Genomic DNA, 22,130 nt, shown 5'->3' with positions numbered 1-22,130 from the left:
AAAAAACATCTAGCAGTCCTGTTTTGGGTTATGTTGTCCTGTGGTTATTTTATTTTGAGCTATGTTGCTTCATGGCATGTTCTAATGTTTTACCTCCTGAAATTGCCTGGCCTAAGCAAACATGTCTTCTGGTCAACACTCAAGCCAGCAAAGATTTGGAAATCATAGGCTGCTGTTAGTGTGGCCTAGTTACTTTTGTTCTCTTTCTATAGCTGTAGACGTCTTCACTTACACAGCCTGAGTTTATCAGTGTAGCCTGTTGGCCACAAGAGGGACAAAGAGAAACAGCGTGAATGGCTTTGCACAAACACTAGAAAAAAGTAGAAAGCACACTCTCCCCCCAGGATGGGAGAGCGCCATCATCTTTGTACGCATAAACAAAGGTGTAATCTTTGTCTTAAGTGATTGTACAGAAAATACTTTTACATACAAATAAATTGAGAAGTCAGGGATATGCCCCGAGTTGGAGCATCATCCAAACCCTAATATTTCTGCTAAAATAGCCTGCAGTTCTCATCAATTACACTGGAACTACACACAATGAAAGCATCTTCATGGATTTCCATGTGATGATTCGGGTAAGTTCGGAAGACATACGCAAAGCAATTTGCTTATTGCAATAACTATAAAGAGTAAACTGTAAATTATTTTATTTGGAATTTAAGGAAAATGTTATGCCTTTTTCATACCTATAGAAAAATTGTGCTAATTTAGGCCGGGCACGGTGGCTCGTGCCTGTAATCCCTGCAGTTTGGGAGGCCGAGGCGGGCAGATTACGAGGTCAGGAAATTGAGACCATCCTGGCTAACACAGTGAAACTCCGTCTCTAATAAAAATACAAAAAATTAGCCAGGCATGGTGGCGGGCTCCTGTAGTCCCAGCTACTCGGGTGGCTGAGGCAGGAGAATGGCGTGAACCCGGGAGGCAGAGCTTGCAGTGAGCCGAGATCACGCCGCTGCACTCCACCCTGGGCGACAGAGCGAGACTCTGTCTCAAAAAAAAAAAAGAAAAGAAAAGAAAAATTGTGCTAATTTTCAGTTAACAGTTCGATTGATATTTTGCACCTTTGGATAGACAAATATGTCTTTATGGCCCCACAACTATTTCAGACAAGGGAAATTTCTTTCACCTATCATCCAGCATTCCGTTGTTCTTGCTCCGAGGATGACAAAGAGGCTCAATCAAGACCCAGGCCTGATTGTTAATCCAAAAATATAGAAGGCCTCTGCTTAGCCTTCTCATAATGTGCACATTCACTTTGCTGACACAAGCTGAAAAACCTATTTTTCTGTCTTGGAAAATGATGAAAAAGTTTGCATGGATTTGACTGTGGATCCTGGTCCGCGAGAGATGTAGACAGCAGGGGGACGGTGGCAGGTGGCCTCAGTGCAAGCCTCGTCATAACTTGTGGGCTTGTTTCACTGTGCTGCTTTTTCATTGCCCCCACAATGCTTTCATGCCTCTGTGAGAGAAAACCACCCTCTGTGAGTCAAGGAAACAAGGCCTGGGAATGCTTTTGTGTGGTCTTATCTGCTTCAGTCTCCCCCTTACTACCTGTAGCTTAAACATGACAGGAACAACCCAATAAAATTAGCTTTGTGGGATGAGACAGGAAGAAAAATGTCAAGAAGTCAGTCCCTCTCCCCACCCTCTTCTCAATCTGTGTGAACACACCCCGGCTTCAGGAGTTTTTAGCCCACTAGACAAAATGCTCTTGGGCTCTTACTGGTTTAATGAACAGACCAAACTCTTGGGGAGAAAAAAGGACAAACCTGCCCGCTGAAAATTATGTCACTCAGGCTCTTTTAAGGCTCGTGTTTGGCCAGGGGAACAGCGCTTCCTGGATTGACTGCACTGAGCGTGTTCCTCATCACCTCCTGCCTACATGACTCTCAGAGCCTGTGTGACCAAGTGTTTATTGTCAGCAGCAACCCAGGGATGCAGGATCAGCTAGTGCCTTGTTAGGAAAACATTTTACAGGTTTGGTAAGATGACTCTGGGAAGTGGCTTTGAGGAGCAATATATCTGATGTTAACGCTTTCTGGACTTTAGAGATATGGGGTTTTTTCAAAAGGATTTTTGCCTTCAAATATGGAAAACAGACTCTTTGTGGTGAGTGTGCTTTTCTTAGTACAAAGACTGAATTTGTAAACATCTGTTTATGAAAAAGTTGCATTTCTCAACATCATGGCATGATCTTCTAAACCAATACATAAATGGATCTTCAGTGCACATGGAAATCTTTTGCATTTGAATATAAAAATCTGTTGAGGGATACAGAAGGGAGAGAAAGAAATGGGTAAATAAATACAAAAACTCTTAAGAGCTTCTGGGCTGGTTTCAAGAATGCCCCACAAAACAGGTTTTCATGGTTGTATGGGGTGATGTGATCCTATTCAAGTTTCTTCCCTTTCTTTAGAATTTCTGAAGAAGCTGTTGAAAATGGCTTCAGGGGCTGTTCCTAAAATAGATTTTAGAAATGAAAAAATGAGAGAATGCACATACAATCTGAGACAAATGAGCAGCTCTGATACTGAAGCAGAGACTGTAAGATGACTGCTGTGCCTTGCAAGAAATGAATATTCAGGATGCCCCTGCTGGGTGCTTTTTCCTCTTTGAACCGAATACTGTTTGGGCCATGATTCACTTGTTACCAAATTAAACACTCTTTGCACACAGCAGAGCAACTTTACGAAGTCCGATTTTGAAGTGCAAACATCTTTTCTGCTCTGGCCACGGAACCTGTCACAATCTTCATCGGGAACTGAATTAAGTTTAAAATATCATCAGAGGGTGTTGATCTCTCCTGGGCCTGGAGCTGTCCTCTGTACATCCGGCATTTTTCTGTTGACACTGCGTATCACTTAGCAACGGGCCTGAATGGCCCTATATGCATTGATTGCACGCCATTGTCTTTAAGGGGTGGAAGTGTTAACTGAATAACCCTCTCCGGTGACCAGACGGTCATTCCTCTCATGTTGATCATCTGTTTACATCAAAATATTGTTTATTCCATTCTCTGATCTCCTGATTTTTACATCTGTGACTGAAGGAATAAAGTTAATTTCCTACATGGTGGAGAATCCCAATTTACTTTCCTGACATGGTGTGATGAGAACAGTTTTGTTCCTAGTTCTCCTGATACAGCATTAAATGCATTTGACAGTTAACTGCAGATGATAATGCCAACTTTCTTCTGTGGTTTTCAGAGGATGGAGAAGTTACAAGCCTGCAATGGCCCCATAGAGAGAAAATATTCCCTTAGGTCTGTGAATTGTTTTTGAAATAAACGGTAGAATGTGTTATATGGTTGTGAAGAGGTTAAGGCTTTAAAGTGGCTGGCAGGCTCTGACATCAACTGAATGAAAAGGAAATATGGCCTAACCAAGGGGTGTTTTCAGAATGAATGAAATTTCAAAGTGGAAATTCTTGCCTTAGAGGCAGCAGTAGAGCTCATTTCTGCATCAATAGCCATGGCTGAAGCAATAGACCAGACTGGTGGGTCAAACAGGCATTTTACCTCACACCTCTCCCTTTTATAATGATCTGTTTCAGAGGGCTTCCACGGACGCAGCTTTTTCACAAACACCTCAGACAATGAGAATATTTCAGCTCAGGGATTTTACATGTAGGCAAAGACCAGTTCGGTGGGTTACATGCCCACCTTCATCAACCATGTACTGGAGACAAAATAGAAATTCTGGGCTTGCTGCCCTACAATGTCTAGTTTTGAGAAATCTGTTTTGCTCCTTTGTGAGTTTATAGCCTACTACACCCAGCTTTAAAGAGAAGAACTACTTATTAATGTCTTGAGAAATATGCCCTATTCAACGAGATAAGCAATTCCAAAATCAACCTACTAATGATCTTGCTATGGTGTTGCTTTTGTCTGGTATAAGGGAACTGGAATAAAAAATGATAGCACCAAAAGATTTACTGGTGAATTTTAAAGTTTTCTCTCTCCACAGTCCTCTTCATCAAATAGGAATGCTGTTTAAGAGTACCATATTCTATGAATGCTTCCCCTTTGACGAAACCCTTGGGCCTTTACTCTGTGCTTTCGTAAGAGGAAAATTGCAATTACAAAGTTTTGAACATAGTTACCTATGAGTGGGGATATGAGAACAATAGCAGAAGAAAATGGAGATCATCATTCTATGCAGTGAGTCCAAAGGGGTATTCATGTTTAACCATGAGGAGATGTGAGGATATCTTCATTTTCAGAAGTAAAACTGTTTTAAACTAGTCAACAGTTATTTAAGCGACACTCATCTCTTGCTGCGCCCCTTCCCCCAAAAACCTCTCCATAGTCTCTCTGCACATGAATCCTGTGGTGTCATCTTGGCCTGGCTTAACTGCTAAGCGAATGCTCCTTCTATAAACATTTCACTGCTACAAGTTGGATTTTTCACAGCATTAACTTTAACTACATGGGTGTTTGTAATGGAATAAAACTTCAAATTGATGTTTTGCCATATTTCTGGTTAAAGAAGTGGGCCTCAAATGGAGATAGATGTGTGCTTCATTTCGTGAGAAAATCGTCATCTCGTAGGTCAAGTTTAAGTTGTAGGCAGCCGTAGCTTCACCAAGAAAGTCTTAAAGAAAAAATACACACCGACCAAACCCCTACTTTTTACATGAAGTCCCTCAGCAAATTTTAACGGCATATTAATTTAAAATTTATTTTCAACAGGCACAAGCTTAAATCAACCGAGTAGAAAATAACAGGTTTCAACACAAACATCTGTACAGACCTCACTCTGGAGAAATTACTTTGTGTGGAACCCAGGAAATTAGTTGGAAGAATTTGTTCACTGTCTCTTTCAAGGTATCGGCCACTTCCTTTACTGAAATGCATTTAAGGACAAAGTTACTAGCTTCTGCTTAGGAATCAAAGGCTTTCTTTATAAGAAGCAGATTATTTAATTGTGGTTTGTTTATCCCACAAATGACACAGTCATCTACTTTGAACTCAGTTGAGTGGGTGGTGGTTGTTTGTAAAAATCATCATTGCCATTACCCGACTGCTAGATTTCAACAAGATGGTTAGGTGCAAACATCTCTTGAATTGCAATGTGTTCTGGCATAAAGGACCCATGCCTCCACGTAAAACATTTTCCTTTGTCTCAAAATTTTATCCCATCTAGGTCTAACAATGTTTATCTTAAAATAATAAAAGAGAGAAGGCTGGAAGACTGGGCCCCTTTTTATAGTTAAATGTTATCTGCTTAGACTAATATTGCAGTTGCCACCCACTGACATAATTTGTTTCACAGTCACAGCTTGGCAGCATGAATCAAATGTTGACATTCTAATTTCATGCACACATGGGTGTTTGGCTGAGCAGGCCCGCAGCCTCCAGACCATTCTCTCTGTACCTGTGTAAATCAGACAGACAAGGCTTGCTCTCAACAGCCTGCCAGCAAAGTTGGTCACTTCTGTTAAGAGAACTTCCTGGCTTCTTCCCCTTCACGTATTTGTGTGTTTATGCCCCCGACCTTGCAGAGTGTAACACAAATACTCTTTTATTCTTTCTGGAAAGGTGATTTCTTTTTTATGTTTTCTCCCTTTTAATTGCAGTTTAACAGCTTTACTTAAGAACTCAACTAGCAGATGATTTCTTTCCATTGCTTTCTAAATCAATCACAAATGTCTGTTTGAGAAAAGACCAGTGAAAATTAAGTAGTAGTAAGAAGAGACACACCAGTGATTGCAAAGTGGAGAGGCTGGTTTCCCTCTGTTATGGACTGGATTCTGTACCCCCAAATTCATAGGTAAGCCCTAACTCTCAATGTGATGGTATTTGGAGATAGGGCCTTGAAGGAGATAATTGAGGTGAAAGGAAATGATAAAGGTGGAGCCTTAAACCAATATGACTAGTGTGCTCATGAGAAGAGGAAGAGACACCGGGGATGTGCACACCCAGAGAAAAGGCCATGGGAGGACACACCAAAAAGGTGGCCATCTGCAAGCCAAGGAGAGAGGCCTCTGGAGAAATCAAACCCGCCGACCCCTTGATCTTGGACTTCCAGCCACCAGAACTGTGAGAAAATAAATATCTGTAGTTTAAAACCACACGGTCTGTGCTATTTTGTTATGACAGCCCTAGCAGACTAATATAGCCTCCAAGTTAAGAGCCAAACTTCCTGTGGGTGCCCTGCCATTGACCAAGTGGCTTCTAGAACCACTTCAGCCCATGACTCCTCCACCAGACATTGTCAGTGTGAAGAGAGTTTTAGGGCCACAGCCATGAAGAGCTTGAATGAAACCAGCAGAGCGTTGCAGGGCAGCCTCTGTTTGACCTTCCACTCGGGAAGGATTAATGGCCAGCCCTTTGTGTTAGGAGAGGATGCTCTGGCCACATGCAGCCAGACATGGGGGAGTGTTGTTTCCCAGTTCCAGTGATAGGTTGGCCTACGCTGGTCTCATGCTCACACTTGGTTCTCCTAGGTCACAAGTTAGCAGGGAGTAAGCAGGGGGTCAGGAGGGTAGGGCTATTATTGTTGGCTGAAGGATAGACTAGAGCAATTGATTTGTACAGTATTGGAGCCACATCTAACTCTGGGGCCCCAATTGTCTTGGCTTTTTCCAGCTTCGATTTCACTGCCTCTCTGAGAGTCAGTTTTTCCTACTAATGGAATGTTTTCAAAGTGAGTTCAAGCCCATGCTCAGTGGGAAATTCTTCCCTGAAATCATTTGTCACAGAATCATTTGGCCATCTAAGATGTTTATTATCCTACTTACTGGCAGTAAGTTTCATAGAGGAGCACAAGATACTCTGTAGATTTTTGTTCCCGTTAAAAAGCTGATATTCTAGAATCTGTCCGACATGGAAATATTGAAAAAATATAATACTTTCTACCAAAGAGCAAATCGTGTAATCTGGAAAAGAGGGTCTGGAACCCAGCATGAGTGCTGTCTTTGGGATACACCTTTTTACCTTCCTTGGGCTTTGTCGTCTTCACTTGTAGAGCAAGGGTTAATCTCTATGGTCCCTTCCAGTTCAATGATCTGATAATTCTTTTATTTTAAAAAATGAAGTATATCACCAAAGCCCCTGAGAGCAAGGGAATGAAAATCAGTGATTCAAATTCAGGTCAACTCAACAAAAACGTATTGCATACCTGCTATGTGCCAGACATGATGCTAAGGGCTGATGTGCAGGAATGAAAAAGATGTAATCCTCAACCTCTAAATATTAATAAAAAGGGAAAATGGAGATCAAACATCAGGAGAGGCAGAAAGTTTGTGACAACAGAGTTATGGTGCAGTGTTCCATATGTCTGTTTAAGGGCCAATGTTATTTACTAAACTGAACTCAGATTATGGAACAATACTGAGCAATTGTTACCCTGGCCCAGGGAATAAAATGTAGTGGCTACTAACTAACTGTGTGATCTTGGAGGAGCACAAAACCTTTCTGGGTTAAGGTTGTCTTATTTTCTAAATATGGGGATTGGACTGATGGTTTCTGAGATCTCTCCTATTTCTGACATTCTATAATTATGAGAATATGAACTAGCTATGCATGTAATACTCCCAAGAACTGCAAAAGGCAGAGGAAATGGACTGAATTGCTTGGAAAGCTGTTTTCCCTTATGTTTCTGACATAACAAGGTATGATACTGTCTTTATGTTACCAAAACATTTGTAAGTCAATATAAAATATCTAAAAGATGCTGCGGTTGGTGGCTCACATCTGTTATCCTAGCACTTTGGGAGGCAGAGGTGGGTGGATTGCTTGAGCCCAGGAGTTTGTGACCAGCCTGGACAATGTGGCAAACCCCACCTCTACAAAAAATACAAAAGTTAGCCAGGGATGGTGGCACATGCCTGTAGCCCCAGCTACTCGGGAGGCTGAGGTATGAGGATCACCTGAACCCAAGAGGTTGAGGCTGCAGTGAGCCATGGTAGCTGAATTGTGCCACTGCACTCCAACCTGGGTGACAGAGTGAGACCCTGTCTCAAAAAAAAAAAAAAAAAAAAAAATACATACACACACACACACACACACACACACATATATATAAATATATATATATGAAAGACCAACCTATATGAGTGGCAGTCACCAAAGTTCTCTGAAGAAATTTGCCATGGATCAATTTTCCCTTTGCTGTCATCCCAAACTTTGTGTTTTCTTGCCTCTACCATTTTCCGGATTTCTATTTGGCGTGATGCTGCCACAGCCATCTTCTGCAACTATGCCTGCAAGCTCCTTTGACAATATATGAGAACTTGTCAGGTTGATTCCAACTGCCTCAAGCTGCTTCAAGGCCCCCAGCAACAAACCTTGGGTTCTCCCTTTCTGATTTAGAATTGTTGCCCTGAAGTAAGAATCTGACCTCAGCAGACCAGAGCTTTCCCCTCCCCCTCACCCACCATCACTCAGACACTTCCAGCTGCAGTGCCCTCTCTCCTTCCCACCCTTCCCAAGAGGTCCAGGTTCAAGACTCCACTTGTTTCATACTTAGCCCCACAAAAGTTTCTTTCTCTCTTTTATTTAACTTAACATTCCTTTATGTAGTTTGGCCACCTTACATGTGCTTGTATATTTCCTGTAAGTGCTTCTCTGACTCCTCTATAAATCATCAGGAATTTTTTCATCAGCTAGCATGGAAAGTCTTCCAACGTAAACACCATGCCTTCCACATTTTGTGTACCTCCCATGATGTGTGGCGCGACACTAAGCACACAGTGATGCTCAATAAATGTTTATGAAGTCTAATTGAGCAAATCAGAAAGCTGTTTTTTGATTTATCTGTAGTCTAGCTGAATTTCTTTCTGTTTTTTTTTTTTTTTTTTTTTTTGAGACCAAGTCTCACTCTGTCAGCCAGGCTGGAATGCAGTGGCTCAGTCTCTGCTCACTGCAACCTCCAGCTCCCAGGTTCAAGTGATTCTCATGCCTCAGCCTCCTGAGTAGCTGGGATTACAGACACCCATCAACACGCCCAGCTAATTTTTGTATATTTAGTAGAGACGGGGTTTCGCCATGGTGGCCAGGTTGGTCTTGAGCTCCTGTCCTCAAGTGCTCTGCCCGCCTTGGCCTCCCAAAGTGCTGGGATTATAGGCGTGAGCCACCATGCCTGGCGTCTCTAGCTGAATCTCAACAGTGTTTTCTCATTGCTGTAGCTGTGGAAGCAGCATGACCAGCAAGAACCTGGGATTTGGAGTCAAATCGATCCATGTCCAAGCCCTAGTTCTGCCAGTTTACTCCATCATGAAACATTTATGGAGCAATTGCTGTGTGAAGATGTGGAGCTGGCTGATAGACAAATAAATAAGTAGATTATTGCTCTTGCCTTTAAGAAGTTTGCGGTCTAGGAAATATATTACTTAATTTCTCTCAGCCTCTATTTCTTCAACTGAAAATGAGAATAACTATTTCATTGGATTGTTGTAGGTACTTCAATAATTATTTGTTTTTCCCCTCTTCCCCTCTCCTTATTTCTTAGATTAATAAGTTGAATTCTCTTTTTTTTTTTTTTTTGGTGACTGAGTCTCGGTCTGCCACCCAGGCTGGAGTGCAGTGGCACGATCTCGGCTCACTGCAAGCTCCACCTCCCGGGTTCATGCCATTCTCTTGCCTCAGCCTCCCGAGTAGCTGGGACTACAGGCGCCCACCACCACTCCTGGCTAATTTTTTGTATTTTTTATTAGAGACGGAGTTTCACTGTGTTAGCCAGGGTGGTCTCAATCTCCTGACCTCGTGATCTGCCCGCCTCGGCCTCCCAAAGTGCTGGGATTACAGGTGTGAGCCACCACGCCCAGCCAATAAGTTGAATTCTTAACGGTTCTATATTTTTATCCTTTAAATGACTCTGTAGTAAGTTCATTTTGATGTACAATTAGCCATGAATTTGAATCCACTTGTATTATTTTTAACTTTAGATCACACATGGGCACAGAAAAAATAAACCCAAGCACTTGTTCTGAGACTGATAATCTTTGATAATCTCACTTGTCAAAGATCAGATTATTTTGGTACATTATCTTTTATCTTTTTATATGACAGCTGGGGGCCCAGCCTCAAGAAGATAACCTTTAAGATTTACAGAAATAAAAAGTCTGCCTCAAATATGAATGATTCCTCCTTGACTTGGCCTGATTTAAGTTCAGACTCAGATTGGTGAGTACAGAAATACAGGAAGACAGGTCGTAACCCAGGGATCAGGTATAGCCCAATAAATAGTGTGATCATTGAGGCCTTCATTACAATCAGAAAAATCAATCCTGTCTCTGGGTTACTTGACACTAACACATATTTCTCCGCTGTGAGAGAAGTGTTGGGATTGTATTAGAAGAGAGCCTGGCTCTATCTGCCGTGAAAGCACTGGTTCCCCTCTATCCCAGGGAAGTAGCCACGGAACCAAATGCTCTGCTGCTGAGCTTTCTGCTTATGTTGCCAAAGTGCCATGCTCAAATTCCTCCAAGGTGCTGGTTTGGTGGGCAGAATTTGCACTTGTTCAATTAATAAGCCAATATGTAGAATTTGATCTTCAAGATTTGCTGAGGATGATGTTTGAACTTTGACCCATGGTGCAATAAAAAGTCCTTAACTTGGACAAACTTGGAAAAAGGGCTGACTTAGTGACAAGTCTGAATGGTAGTATACTTATTTTTTTGTTTGTTTTAATTTCTTTCTTTCTTTTTTTTTTTTTTTTGAGACAGTGTCTCACTATGTTGCCCAGGCTGGTCTCAAGCTCCCAGCCTCAAGCAATCTTCTTACCTCGGCCTCCCAGAGTGCTGGATTATAGGAGTGAGCCACCGTGCCCAGCCTGTAGCATATTAAAAAGTGATGCAGTGATTTGGTTTCCTCGCCATGTGTAAGATAAAGGGATTGAAAGGATTCTTCTAGTATTAATCTTCAATGATCCTGATAATGGAACGTATATGAGTAAACGTGGCTCCAAAGTACCTAAAGAACTGGCAGAAATTGATGAACATCTGAGAGGCTGTTTCCTTCATATTTCTGTGACGTTAGTATAGTGTTACCCATAATGCCGCTAAGACATTTGTAGAAATATCAAAATTCCTGTCCTTATTAATTACTCTGATTCTCTGCTAGGTCCCTTACCCTGTCATGCTGCCAGTCTCTCTCTTTCAAAGGAAGATCTCAATGCCACCCTTCCTCTGCCATGTGATAAAGGCTGAATAAATATAAGTTAAATTATGAGTGAGGATTAAGTACAATAATGCATTTAGAATATTTTATGGTCTGTAAATGCTGTATAATTTTTTTTCATTATTAGCGAACTTATCTTCCTTTAGAAGAGTCATCCTTTAGCTCAGTCATCATTTCCCCAGGGAAGCCTTCCTTGATTGTCTACCCTATGACAAAGCCCCCTATTATGTACTCTGATGGTACCATACATTCATTATTTGTAGCATGTATTAACATTGTGCTTTTCCTCTTTTGTTTGGGAGGTTATATGATTATCGTTCTTTACCCATCTTTGCTCTAAGCTCCCCAGATTAAGTCCCCATCTAATTCTGCTCACCTCTGTTCTCTGATGGGTAGTACAAGACCTGCCACTTTGTAGGCATATGACACATACAATATTTATTGAAGGAAGTAGGGAAAAGAAGGACAAAGAGAAATAAAAATATAAATGTTTTCAGTAACTTGAACTAGAGTGGCTGTGATAGGCAATTTTATGTGTCAACTCGACTGGATCACAGGATGCCCAGGCATCTTGTTAAGCATTTTCTCTGGGTATGTCTGTGAGGGTGTTTCCAGAAGAGATTAGCATTTGGATTGGTGGACTGAGTAAAGCAGATGGCCCTCCCCATTGTGGGTGAGCCTCATCCGATCTGTTGAAGCTCTGGATAGAACAAAACAGTGGAGGAAGGGAAGATTTGCTCTCTCTGTCAAACTCTTGAGCTGGGACATCACTCTTCTCTTGCACACAGAGTTCCTGGTTTTCATGCCTTCCGTCTTGGACTGGAATCTACATCATTGGCCTACCAGCTCTCAGGCCTTCCAACCATACTACCAGTTTTTCTGGGTCTTCAGCTCACAGTGGACATATTGTGAGACTTAGCCTCCTTAAATGTGTGAGCCAATATCTTATAATAAATTTATCCATCTATCTATCTATCTATCTATCTATCTATCTATCTACCTATCTATCTATCTATCTGCCTGCCTACCTACCTACCTACCTACCTACCTACTTTATCTATCTATTTCTTTATCTATCGTGTTTCTCTGAAGAACCCTGACTAATAAAGTGGCACAACACTGTCAAGCAAAATTACTTTATGTGGCTTGCCTGGATGAATCAATGAAAAGGACTTGTGACTAGCTGGGAGCTTCTTTATATGTAAATAAAATCCTAAAGGGTTTGCAAAGTTGTTATTTATTGTTTAGGTTGGATTTTGAGTCCTAGATACTTCCAAAATTATCTGAGACTTTTACAAGTCTCATGCAAATAAGAACAATATCAAAACAGAGATTATCTAAGGGAGGCACATCCAGTGGCTGCCCTCCTACCCCTCCCCTGTCTTGCCTCTGCCCCACACCTGGGACAATGGTGTTCTGACAGTTGGGTGCTGATTTGGGCTTCGTGTTTCCTGGCAGCTCAGGCAAAAGAGGAAACATTTCTTCACACAGGTGATTTTCTTTTCCTGACAAAGAAAGTATTCAAATTCATAACAGACATATATATTTTTCTAGTACCAAACTCAAGCAGAAATTTCTGAGAGGATGGCTTGGTGTTTCTTGTAAGACGGATCTGCACTGCAGGAGTTAGGATTCTATGACTCCATTCAGGCAAAACTTCCACATTTTGAATTTCGCTTCCAGGCAGTCACTCTAGAGAATACCAAACCAATGTCATCCAAGAGGATGGAACTATTTTTACTTGGGTTTAATGCCTTAATTTTACTTGACTTCTCCTGAGCTCCCAAAGCCTTCCTAACTCCCTCCAGTCTTCTGTGCAATGAAAATCAGAGGCTAAGAAGGGTAGCCCTGCCCTCCAGGCCTTCTTCCACCACATTGTGCCTGTTCGTCTGCTGTTGCCATCTGAATATTTCCTGTGACAACAGCATACACTATTAGTATTTTATTAAGCAAAAGCAAGTATGTTTTTCCTCTTTGCTCTGTTATTTATTTATCTACCATCTGGCTGGGTCAGAAGATGAAGTCTGGAAGGAAGTTTTTACTTCTTCTTTGGCGAATGAGAATCTGGCAGAGGGATAGAATGAGCCAGGGCCTAGAGGAAAATTTCTAGACCAGGTAGAGGTAATTCTGCCCATCCCTGATGTGACTGGTCAGCCTCCCAAAGGCAACCTGCACGGTCAACAGGCGGTTAGGAGGGCTACATTTGGGACGATGGGAAGCCTGAACGGTTTAGGCTGCCTGCTGCTCTGCAGAATGGTTTGTGGAAGGTCGTGTCGCATTTTCTGCTCACGGTGGCACAGATGGGGCTTCTGGAGGCTCTGGGCTATCAGTGTCAGCTGGTGGGTACCAAGAGTGAGGAAAGGAAAAGAACAAGCTGTGACATCAAGGCTAGAGATGCAAGAATTCCAAATGAAATCCAGTTGAATCTACATTCCTCTTTTAAAATGAGTTTTTTCTCGATTGGATCAAATATACAGGAAACAGATTATGAAATGTTATCAATTAGGTCCACCTTCTAGGTCAACAGAAACTTCAAGGCTTAGTGCTGCATTTTAATAGCTTAGTCCCTTTTTTTTCTGAATTGTTAGGAATCTTTTCTGTGCTGGCCTGTAGAAGACAGAAGGAGAGCAGTTTGAGCAGATGAGAAAGAAATCCATATTGCCAGGAGGAGAAGTTAATAAGCCCTTGGTTTCTTTTTAATTATTTTCTGTTGTGTAGGAGGAAAACTGATCTTTGCTCCTGCTAACATTTTTTTTAACGTCTCTTGCCCAAGGTCATATACAGTGGCCACCTTGGGAGACTCCAACTATGAGCCATTTCTTGCACACTGGCAAGGCAGAAATACTTTTTATTTAAGATTATTTTATTCCCTTTAATTTATCATTTTAAAATCTACCTCTTTGAAATGAAGCCTCAGATCACAAGAAAAATGAGCAAAGGCTTATGATTGCTATGTGGCTAATTGAGATGGACCTACCCAAATGCACCTACCCTGTCCTTTGCCTAGGCAGGGTCCTGTCAGCTGGTGACTGGAAATCAGCCACTACCTGTGGAACCTGGTAGCAGCAAAGTGAAAAACACACATCCTGGGGAAATCCTACCAAGGCGTTCCAGACTTCTCAGGTAGATCCCTGTCATGTTTTCCAACCTGGGGGATGGTCCCTGCCTTGATGCCATTTGAAAGATAATACAGCCGGGCGCAATGGCTCACGACTGTAATCTCAGCACTTTGGGAGGCTGAGGCGGGCGGATCACCAGGTCAGGAGATCAAGACCAACCTGGCTAACACGGTGAAACCCAGTCTTTACTAAAAATACAAAAATTAGCCGGGCATGGTGGCTGGCTATTGTAGTCCCAGCTACTCGGGAGGCTGAGGCAGGAGAATGATGTGAACCTGGGAGGCAGAGCTTGCAGTGAGCCGAGATCGGGCAGCTGCAATCCAGCCTGGGGGACAGAGTGAGACTCCATCTCAAAAAAAAAAAAAAAAAAAAAAAAAGATAATACATCATGAGGCCATTAAAAGTGAGGTGTATAAGAGAGAAGTTCATCCTTCTATTAAGGCAGATGTCTTCACCTAGGGGCAATTTTGCTCCCCAGGAGACATTTGGCAATATAGAGAGACATTTTTGGTTGTCACAACTGGGAGGAGAGTGCCAGGTATGCTGCTAGGCATCCCACAATGCATAGGAACACCCCCACAGCAAAGAATTATCCAACCCCAAATGAATCTTCCTCTCAGTGTGGGAACATGAGATCCTTCTGTATCTACAAAGAGACTATTCTCACCTTAAAAATGTTTTGGTGATGTCTTCAGTACCAATTCTCACTCCTCCCTGAAGCTTCTAGAGCTCCATGGGGACTTCAGGTGGTTAATGCAGATTCAAATGATTGATTAAGAAACACAGAGAGAGTCTTCCAAACCATTTATCTTGCCCTTGTCCTTAATCTTGATTTGCCCTGTAGGTTACTCTTTTCATAAAGACAGTATGAATGACTGTCTCGGTGCCTTTCCTCATTAATGCTGCTAGAAATTGATGGGTAGCTCTCTGGAACTGTGGATTTTTTGGCAAGAATTATAGCTCTTATTTATTTTGGGGGACCCGTGCAGCTTTCTAAGCAAATACATGTAGAAAATTCCCCCCAAAATAAACACTACAAGTAATTGCCTGATAGATGAAGTTGACATTTTGGCTTTGTGATTTGCTATGATATGTAAAAATCTAATTTTCTCCATGGAATGATGCCACTGCAAAATTGTGAGTAAATTAGAATCAGTGGTTTACTTAGAATATGAGTAATAACTTCTGTTATGATGTATCAACATTTATTTACAGTTTCTTAAATCGACCTAAATCCACTTGGCAAAATGTTAACTAGATGAATAAGTATGGCAGAGGAGTGACAGAGACTTCAGTTTTTCCTTTCTGGGCTTATGCGTCAAAAATCTCCTTGAGAATGTACTTGATTAAAGTTTTGAGATCTTTTGTACACTTTTGAATTGACAAAAAATAAGTTCATCAGTTTTGTAATAAATTCAAAATTTATCTAAATCAAAGGTTCTTAGTGCTTTACCACCTGATCTATGAGACAAGAAGCTGAAAACAGCCTGGGAGAGTGCTTCTTTTAATGATCCGTTTCTACATGTTGATATTCTCAATCACCATGTAAAGAATTAGAATGTCATGGCAAATAGTCAAAGCATTGGAAAAATCTACCTCTTACAGGTACATTTGCAATGAAAAAAAAAGGGGGGGTTCAAACTAAATCTAACAACATCTCCAAATAAATAGTTAACAAAAAGTTGCTCATTGTCACCATAAAACAGAAAACAAGGGCCTTTGCATGTTTTGGTAGTCTGCCTTAAGCTCTTGTTAACATTTTAAAATTAATTTGAAACCTCTAATAGAAGCTAATGTTTTTCTTAATCCACTTTGAGCTTTTTAAATATGATAATTATAAAGACCAAGTATCTTGGAATAATATGCAATCATTTCTATGGGTTGATTTACAAGTGGGACAAGTTATCTTATGTATCAGTATTTCTTTCCTTTAAATTTATTTTAAAGGCCATGTGTGAATAAATATATGGGGATGCTCATCACAGTACTATACATTATAAACAAAAGATTAGAAATAATTAAATGTTAAAGAAATAATTAAATGTTCAAAATTATGGAACTAAATAAATTTTAGTATACCATATAATAGAATATGATGTAGCCATTAAAAATGGTGACTTAAAACAGGACTGACAGAACAATGATGGACTAGTAAGTGAAAACAACGTGTTACCAACAGTATGCATAATGTTATGTAATTTTTGATGTATATGTGTGTGATGGTCAGCCTCTAAGATGGCCTCCTGTGACCCTTACTTCCTTTTCTCCCAACTACCCATGTCCCCCCACCCCCTGCCATTGGATAGTTTGACCAGTATAACCAACAGCATGTGCAGAAATGATGGGGTATGACTTCTGAGGCAAAGTATGCATAACATTTTGGCCTCTGAATTGCTATCTTGAATCACTCTTTCTGGGGAAAGCCAGCTGTCGTGTAAACATGACTCAAGCAACTATGTGGAAAGGTACATGTAGCAGGGAACTGAGGCCTCCTGCCAACAACCAGCACCAAGCTAGAGTGCACTATGTTGGAAGCAAATCCTCTAGCCCCAGTGAAGCCTTCCAATGACATCTTGACTGTAACTGCATGAGAAGCCCTGAGTAAGAACCACCCAGGTAAGCCACTCCCAAATTCCTGACACACAGAAGCTGTGTGAAATAATAAATATTTATTGTTTGAGTCACTAAGTTTTGGTGTAAGTTGTTACATGACAATAGATAAATATTGTATTTTTGAAAAAACATGGAAAATCATATCTCAAAATACTAGCAATGCATATATGTAAGTGGTACAGTGAGATTACAGATTTTATGCTTTCCTATACTATCTTTATGTTTTTAATAAACATATATACTGTTTATATGGGAAAAATACTTCATTTTGAAAAATATTCTTCCTTTTGGGGAAAGAGGTGAAACTGGTCTAGAACTTTGTATCCTGGTCAAAGGTTCCAAATACTATGGGTGAGCAGTAGTGAGATTAGGGAAAATGGCTATAATTGCCAGCTTCTGGCAAATGTGCCAGAGGATGAAGGGCAGGAAGACAGTTTTGTGTCACTGAAATTGAAAAAGCAAGTCTAACAAAGGTTTTCCACCATCTTCCCAGCAAGTATAGTGACTGGCTAGTTAAGACAGCTAAAAAACAGCAGATCTATGGAAACAGTAAAATGCCTGCATAGATACATGCACGTTTTATATGTCGTGAATGAGTTGGAGTCTTGCTCTTGGATTAAGAGAGAGTGAAATTGATTTGCCATGCAGGTAAACAGGGAGCCTACATAGTGGTAGTAGGGTGCTAGAATTAATTCTCCCACTGTCTGAAATTCCACCATTAAGATTTCAGTCCTTTGAGCCTTGGGTAGTTTTGTAATCACGTAAAAGAGTTCTTCTTGGCCACTGCACAGATAAAGCCAACTCACTGAGATAGCAGTGTTGCAGTAGAGAAACAGTTTAATAGTCACCAGACCAGCCAAGTGGAAGAATGGGAGATGTTGCTCAAATCCACCTCCTCGAAAGCTTGTAGGCTAGGGTTTAAAGGATAATTTGGCAGGCAGGGGGCTAGGAAATGGGTGCTGCTGATTGGTTGGGGATGAAATCATAGGAGGGTCCAAACTGTCTTCATGTGCTGAGTCAGTTTCTGGGTGGGAGTCAGTTCCTTCATATGAGCCACGGGTCCGGGTGGAGTCAGTTGGTAATCAGAATGCAAAGGTCCAAAAATATCATGCATCCAATCTTAGGTTTTGGCAATAATGATGTTATCTGTAAGAGCAATTAGGAAAGTTACAAATCTTATGACCTCTAGAACAATGGATAGTTATCATTCAACTATGCCTACATGTTAACAAAATTCAGGCCCCTTCCATAATCTTAACCTCGTGGACTTTCACTAGTCTTGCAAAGGTGGTCTTGGTCCGTGAGCAAGGAGGGGGTAGTTCCGGGAAGGGACTGTTGCTATTTTGTTTTAAAGTAAACAAAGGCAGTTAGCTTGTGAGACAGAATTAGAACCCAGTCTCCTGCTATGAAGGTTCATTTTATGTGTCATCTTGACTCAAGCAATCAGGTTAGGTTTCTCTCGCTGTTATAATTTGTGCAAAAGCAGTTTCGGTTTTTGGTCCTCAAGGTCACATCACCTGTCTAATGCCAAATGCTTCTATCTGAGGTGCATATTATGGAGGACTCTGACAGCTATTGGAGAGTAAGATACTTCAGGAGTGAGATCAGGGGAGGCACGCAAGGAAAGGTGAGGATAAACGAAGGAAAGAGAAAATAGACAGGGGATTGGAATGCTCCCATGATAAATTGTCAGTTGAGCTTCACTTGTTTTGTTGTTGAGAGAAGTTTTTCTTTAGAGATTAAATATTTCAAAATTTTCTATTGCAAACCAAAAATAGCCACATATGACTTAACAGTATCTCCAGATCAATAAAGCAATAAAGAAATTTCCAAGTAATCATGTAAATAATAGAACGTCACTTTGTTTTTATAAAGGTATTTAAGCTTGATCTCCAATAACTTTATAAAGCTCCAAGAAATCACCCTAGTTTCTCTGGCCCTGCCTCTATCAGGAGCAGGACTTATCCTTATATTTCTGTGTGGCTACACTGTACCCCTGAGAGTCCAGTGCTCCCCACACCCAGGAAACAGGTGTCTCTTCAGAAGCATTAATGCCATCCCAAATTATAGGGCACACACCAGTTTCTGGTGTTTAAATTGACCTGTCACATTTGTTTGTCTGGTGGTTTCATTTCTCGGTGGAACTCCTTCCCTCTAACCAGGATCCCTATATGCCTTTCTCATTTGTCCTCTTTCCACTTGCCCCTGCACCACCTTCCTCCTCACTGATAATCCTCACTAAATTTACTTAGCCCTTTGAGCCAGTGTTGCAATACTTACAGCCATTAAGTGTTAGTGACAAAGACAGAATAGTAACCCAGTCTCCTGCAATCAAGGTTAAATTTATGTGTCAACTTGACTAGGTTAAGGGATGCTAGATAGTTGGTAACATTATTTCTGGATGTGTCCGTGCGGGTGTTTCTGGAAGAGATCAGCACTTGAATCAGTGGACTGTGTAAAGAAGGTCACCGTCACCAATGTGGGTAGGCACCATCCAATCTGTTGAGGGCCCAGATGGAACAAAAAGGCTGAGGGAGGGTGAATTCCCTTTCTCTCTTCTAGAGCTGGAGCATCCCTCTTCTGCTGCCCTCAGACATCAGGGCTCAAGGTTCTCAGGCCTTCAGACTCCAGAAATTAGACTGGCGGCCCCCCAAATTGTGAGGCCTTAGAACTCAGACTGAATTGCCTCACTAGCTTCCCTGGTTCTCCAGCTTGCAGATAGCATGTTGTGGGCCTTCTCAGCCTTCATCATCACATGGGCTAATTCCCGTAATAAATCTCTATCTATCTGTCTGTCTATCTATCTATCCGTCTGTCTATCTATCTATCTGTCTGTCTATCTATCTATCTATCTATCTATCTATCTATCTATACATCTATTCATCCATCTTATTAATTTTGCTTCTCTTGTGATCCCTGATCTCCTGCCTCTCTCAGCCCAGGGCTTTTTTCTCTTAATCTGTCTGGAATTCTTATGCTCTGCCTGAGTTTATAAAAGCTGGATCAAAGAGTTATACCCTTTTAACTGTGTTTTATCATATGCTCAGGCCTCCTGCAAGCCACTTACCATCAATTTATTCTCCATCTTGCTGCAAGAATGGTCTTTCCACACATAAATTTGGCTGTATCAATTCAATACCCTGCTGGAAGCTGCTTCATGGATTCCTTGCCCATAGGATGAAGTCCTAGCTCAACAGCAAGTTATAAAAGGCTTTCCACATCCTAGCCCCAGCCCAATTGTATTGGTTACTTACTGCTGTGTTAACAAACTACCTTAAAAATCATAGCTAAAACCAACAACCATTAATTATTATAGCTCAAGTGTCTCTATGTCAGCTGGAGGCTCTAATCTGGGCTCGGCTGGACCATCTTAGCGGGGGCAACTCTGCTTCACATGTTTCACATCCTTCTCCTGGAAGTAGTGGGCTAGCCCAGGCATGTCCTTTACCTGGCAATGGAAGAAACACAAGTGGGGAAAAAGGAAGTGTACAAATCCTCTGGAGACCTAGGTTTGGATCTGGCACAGTTTCACTTCTGCCTTATTCTGTTGGTCAAAGCAAGTCCCATAGCCAAGCCCAGAGCCAGAGAAGGAGGACTTAGTCAAATTCCATGGCAAAGGATATAGATTTAGAGAAGCATAAGGAATTGAAGCCATAAATGCAGTTTACCATATCAGCTCTGCAATCTTGTCTCCTGACATTTCCTACCTGGAAGATTATAGGCCATATGCTCCTACTATATTCATTTGCTTTTAGCCCCACAAATTACACTCTTATCATACTTTTCTCATCTGCATGCTTTTGTCCAGTGTTTTTGCCCCAATTTGACAGCTCTTTACACTTCTGTGTACACCCCGCCCCAGACAATTAATACTTTCTTATTTATTTATTTATTTATTTTTGAGACAGAGTCTTGCTCTGTCACCCAGGCTGGAGTGCAATGGCATGATCTTGGCTCACTGCAAACTCTGTCTCCTGGATTCAAGCAATTCTCCTGCCTCAGCCTCCCGAGTAGCTGGGATTACAGGCACCCACCACCATGCCCAGCTAATTTTTGTATTTTCAGTAGAGATGGGGTTTCACCATGTTGACCAGGCTGGTCTTGAACTCCTGACCTCAGGCGATCCACCCGCCTCAGCCTCCCAACGTGCTGGGATTACAGGCATAAGCCACTGTGCCCAGCCTACCTTTTTATTTTTTAAGACTGAAGTCAGAGTCATCTCCAGAAAAACCTCTGTGGAGTGCTAAAGCCAGTTTATATGTGCTTGGAAGAGCTAAGGGTTAGCATCTCTTCTCAACTCCTTGTTCAGTGATGGCATGTTAGAACACTGGAATCAGCACCCATAGGAATATTTACACCACAGAAATTGGCAACTACAAATTAGAGCTTTTTCTCTCTTTCTGAAGCTTGTGCTCTTAAAGATTTAGCAGCAGAACGCTGAAGCCTCTCAACACACTCACCTCTTCAGTCTGTCTTTCTATTATCCTAAATATGTAGATTCCTTGTGTCATCCTAAATTTCTTCATGTCTTTCCCAACTAGTTGGTAAGTCCCAGCAGTCAAATAATATGTCTTATTGGTCTCAGGATCCCCAGCACTGAGCACATCAACACTCAGTGGGCATGCAATAAATCTGCATAAAATGAAAGATGTAAACGACCAGCTGTTGTTTGGGTTGACAAGATGGCCATGAGATGTGAGGGTGTCACAAAAAGGTTTGCCTAGAAAAAAAAAAAAGGAAACATATCTTTTTACTCCAGCCTATCACTGCTCGTTGCATCAAATCTCTAGCAAGTCCCAGAGGGTAATATTCATCCTCTTGAAAGGGGACTGGTGAGTCCTTTAATATCTATTGCTACATTGGTGTGGAATCATTTCTTGAAAGATTCAGAAAGTATAACGGAGGTTTTCTTTGGAGCATGGTTTGGGAGGTGCATTTTGAGGGAGCAGAGGTAGTGGTGTAGTCTGTTGCAACCAGCCTTCCCATACAGAGGGGACTGAGAGTGTAAAATTGGAATTGAAGGCTTCCACTGAAGTGACACAAAAATGATGGACACATCAGAAACACTGCACTTAATATGGTGAGTCATGGGCACTTCAGCTTTGGACTAGATTGAATGAGGGACATTGAGTTAAAGGCACTTAACATGGGAGGATGCATTCATAGGTAACCTTTTGCAAGTGCCTTGACCTATTTTTCCTTTTTAAGCTGCACACAGCCTAATTCTAATTTTGAAGAAGAGTTTCTAAAATTTCTACAGTGTAAGATTAATC

The 22,130-nt window shown here is 41.4% G+C and overlaps 1 long non-coding RNA gene across 1 annotated transcript in view; it reads left to right on the top strand.

Moving 5' to 3' along the window:
• Positions 1-6,226, top strand: part of LOC129050129 (uncharacterized) — a 44,397-nt gene extending 38,171 nt beyond the window's left edge. The window contains exons 2-3 of the long non-coding RNA XR_008513612.2: positions 4,694-4,828; positions 5,581-6,226. This is a non-coding gene — a long non-coding RNA (uncharacterized LOC129050129). The remainder of the gene's footprint in view (positions 1-4,693; positions 4,829-5,580) is intronic.
• The last annotated feature ends 15,904 nt before the right edge of the window (positions 6,227-22,130 follow it).

The sequence above is a fragment of the Pongo abelii genome, chromosome 16 (assembly GCF_028885655.2).
Source record: "Pongo abelii isolate AG06213 chromosome 16, NHGRI_mPonAbe1-v2.0_pri, whole genome shotgun sequence".
Taxonomy (NCBI): Eukaryota; Metazoa; Chordata; class Mammalia; order Primates; family Hominidae; genus Pongo; species Pongo abelii.
The sequence above is the reverse complement of the archived record's forward strand: the minus strand, read 5'-3'. Positions and strand labels throughout refer to the sequence as shown.